Raw genomic sequence first — 4,226 nt, 5'->3', positions numbered from 1 at the left:
ATATAAAATAAATTAAATTTTCTAAATTAAGTATAAAATTTTCTTTTCATTTTTTACCAATTTTGAACGATTTGCTAATGCATTTTTTTATTACCTATTATTAATCAAAAATCAAAATTTCATCTAGTTCAGTCAATATATTATTAATATTTCTTTAATTTGATAAACATTTTCCATTTCACATATTGTTTTTATATGTATTATTACCAATCAATTTTGTACAAATTTAGTATTTTAAATATATATTTTAGCTTCGATGCGAAGCTGAGAAGGTATTGGTTTTACTATGAAGTGTTTTTTTTTTGTCTGTTACCACTTTATCTCAGCTCTCACCGAACGAATTTCTTTCAACGATACGTCAAAAGTCATAATCGTATCTAGTCGAAGACATTATCCTCAAAAATTAATAAAATTTGAACTAGCTAAATTTCCATTTTTATTAAGTGACGAATGTGACGTACGGTTTCTGAGACGGTATAATTTGGGTCTTTCACATTGTAGCATTGAATTTTTTCTTAATTCTTTTTGAGTTAGAAAAAAATGTTTAACTCATTTGATTTTTATCTCATTTAGATTNAAATCCATAACTTTTTTTAAAATAACCAAATCAATATAATTCTTTTTTATATAGATTCATAATATCATTACCTTTCATTTGGTATATTTTTTACATAAATTTAACCCTTAACCTGCCCACAGGGGGGAATTTAAAAGGACAACTTTTTCACAAAAAATTAATTTTTTCAACTTGATTTTTGAAAATGTTCCGGAAGGTCTGAAACTTTTATATATATCTTAAATTAAAGCTAATGTAATATACATTATCATGAAAAAAAAAAAATTTCGGACTTTATTTTATCTTCATGGTGAAAATGGCTACCGAATGCTATTTTTGTGTGAAAATTTTCGATTTTGTATTTTACATTTTTAATTTTATTATGCTATAACTTGTTGAAAAGTGTATGGATCAACACAATATTTTTATGAGTAATACTATTTTTTAATAATCTTTTTTTCATTCGACATACTTTATCTTAATCAGGATATTAATAAGGAACTAGCAGATTATGTAGCTTTTGGAATAATCCACCAATTTTGTAAAATTAAACACTATCTAAAGATTTGCATCGAAGCGTTTTTTATGATAGTGATTTTAATCACAGTCAGATATCATTACACTTGATCCAAATATGTCACGTCACCACTGTGCCGCGACCCCCTTATGCTGGTTTTTTTTTTTTTTTTTATACGACCTGCCTAGTTGTAGGCCGCCCTGGAACTACCGTTAGGTATTACTTCAGGGCGGCCTACGCTGTCTTTAAAACTCATACCACCACGTTGTGAATTAGCCCGAAATTAATCAAGGGCTGAATCACAACATGGTGTGGCCTTCCCCGTTCAATGCGAGGGGGGCAAAAATAACTCACATCAAAACAACACATAACATTAAACACAAAATACCTAAGGCGCCGGCCTTAACCAGCGCCTTAAGTCCTCCTGTACCGGGTGGCGCGGCTGCCTTTGTCTCAGCCGTTAAGCTTCCTCCTTCTTTTTCAAGATGGATTCGGCGAACGCCTGGACGAGCCTCCACGCCTCCCGGCACCTTAACATCAGGTCCACCATGGTCCCGACTCGGAACGTGGACCCTAGTCGAGACTCCAAAAAGTCCCGTTCCTAGGTCCACGCTTCTCACCGGAAGAGGGTGTGCAAAGTGCTATCAGCCTCTCCCGGGCGATCCAAACAGTGGTCGCACGTCGGCGTGGCTGCTTTACGAATACGATGTAAGTACTCGTTAAAGCAGCCGTGGCCTTACANTTTACGAATACGATGTAAGTACTCGTTAAAGCAGCCGTGGCCTTACATCACTTGGGTGAGACGATAAGTCATCTCACCATGAGTCCGGTCCACCCACCTGTCCAGACGATCGGGTGCTGGGCCACTCTGTATATATATACTTTCAAAATGTCTTATAAACCATCCATTTCTATATTGAAAATTTTAAATAATGTATTTCTATTATCTTAACTTTCATTTATACGTTAAATTTATAATAATCATAATAAATCTAGGCAATAAGATTCTAGTATACTTTCGATGCAAACATTTATTTTTTCATTTAATTAATTTAAAATTCAATAAGAATTTTGTATCTTTTCATATTTATTATAATGTAATTTTTGTTCTCCGTCGTCTCTATGAACATATATCGCACCGATGGTGCGTCTTAAAATTGGTTTCTTTCGATTGGCCTTCAGTCTTNAAAATTGGTTTCTTTCGATTTGCCTTCAGTCTTTTCTTTCGTTTCAGTACTATACCCGCTTTGTTGTTGAAGTACTTCATTGAATTACTATAGTCAAACGCTTGGCACATTCTGCCGGAGAGAAGCGCTTTGTAACCGTCCCTAAATCTATGATTGAATATAGCATACAGTAACGGATTAATGGATGAGTTTGCAGTACCCAGCCATTGAGCTATTGGTAGTATTGCTAAGGTGAAACGCTGAACAGTTGGCGACATGGGCACAAATTTAATACAAGTGAATACAACGTACAGCGGCAACCATGAAACTGCAAACAACACCACCACATACAGAATCATTGTAATCACCTTCATTTTAGACCTTTGTACCATGCTAGCACTGTTGTGCATTGGCTCACCGGGTACTTTTCGACAGCTAACTTTTAACCAAATGAACAAGTAACACACTGCGATTATTGACAAAGGCAAAATATAACACATCAACAGATTTGCAAACACAAAGTACCAGTTTCCATATTCCGGAGTTGGCCATGATTCCACACATATCTGTAAATAAAATTATCATTATTTGCTTGTTTAACGTGTTCAGTTTATGTTTTATTGCATTGATTAAAGTAACTTGACTTTAATTTACTTTTTTAACATTTACTAAGAACATTTAGATATCTTTAAGTATGTGTTTGACGTTGATAATGGTAACACTATTCCCGAAATCAACGTATCCGCGATTTTTTAGAAATATTTTGTGGCTTTTCGAGTCAAATATTATTAATAGTTTAACATTAATTATAATTATAAACAATATTAGTCTCGAGCGATCAATTTTTATTGTATACTCAAAAAATAGCAATTATAATAAAATGACTAAAATAGAATTACTTGGCGATCACTTCCTTCTTCCATGAGTTGCATGTTACAACGAAAACAGCTCGTTTGCAAATGCCTTTACCCACTGGATTCATCGGAAAACATATAGACATGCATCGCTCCACTGATACCCACTGAAATCGTTTCTATAATTTTTAATTAAAGTTTCGTATTAAAGTGATCTACGTAAGAAACAATCACATTGGATGCTATTTAAATTCCAAAAGAATTTTATTTTTTAATTGAAGTCTTACAACTTAGTCCAATATTCAACTAATTTTGATACCATTTAAATTATTAACAATAAAATATGCGTTTTAAAAGATATAAAATAAAAACAAAATTTTATAACAGTATAATATCATTAATAAAATTTACTAGTCTTTATAATTTATTCATTAAATTTATTTTAAAACATTCTTCAAGTTTATAGCTGTGATAGTATTGGTAATTTTAATAAGAACTTTTTATTTATAAATAATAAGTGTTTTATATTTCCGTGATTATAAAAAATTACATGTTTATTTTATGTTACCTAGATGATTTTTAATAAAGAAATTGTTTTTTAAATAATAAAAAATAAGTTGTATGTGTATAATGAATGTTTATTACAATTTAGAAAGAGAAAAAATAATGTATATATTTATAGAAAACAAATTAAGTAAGAACAGCAACCATTAAAATACGCTAAAAAATCAATATAAAATACCTAGCACAGTGAGAACGAGCTATAGTTGGGACAAGTATAGAAGATAACTGCCAGTGATTAAATTCGCTATCATAAAAAACGCATTGATGCAAATCTGTAGATACTGTTTAATTTTTAGAAAGAATTGTTGAATTATTCCAAAAGCATCGTCAACAACTATTTACTCTTTTTTTTACGGTCGACATAATGTCGGCCGCCCTGGAACTACCGTGAGGTATTGCATCAGGGCGACCGACGTCGCTATAAAACTCACATCGCGGTGTTGTCACTCAGCCCGAAATTAATCAAGAGCTGAGTCACAACACGACATGGCCTCCCCCGTTAGCCAAATTCCAAAGTGGGATCCGTTGCCCAGGTCGCACCACATAGAGGTGGCGGTAGGACTTCGCTG

General features: G+C 32.7%; 1 pseudogene; it reads right to left on the bottom strand.

Moving 5' to 3' along the window:
• Nucleotides 1-2,193: 2,193 nt before the first annotated feature.
• LOC126904927 (neuropeptide SIFamide receptor-like) lies at nt 2,194-4,020 on the bottom strand (annotated as a pseudogene).
• Between the last annotated feature and the right edge of the window lie 206 nt (nt 4,021-4,226).

Source organism: Daktulosphaira vitifoliae, unplaced genomic scaffold (genome assembly GCF_025091365.1).
Source record: "Daktulosphaira vitifoliae isolate Bord-2020 unplaced genomic scaffold, ASM2509136v1 Scaffold_4, whole genome shotgun sequence".
NCBI classification, from domain to species: domain Eukaryota; kingdom Metazoa; phylum Arthropoda; class Insecta; order Hemiptera; family Phylloxeridae; genus Daktulosphaira; species Daktulosphaira vitifoliae.
The sequence above is the reverse complement of the archived record's forward strand: the minus strand, read 5'-3'. Positions and strand labels throughout refer to the sequence as shown.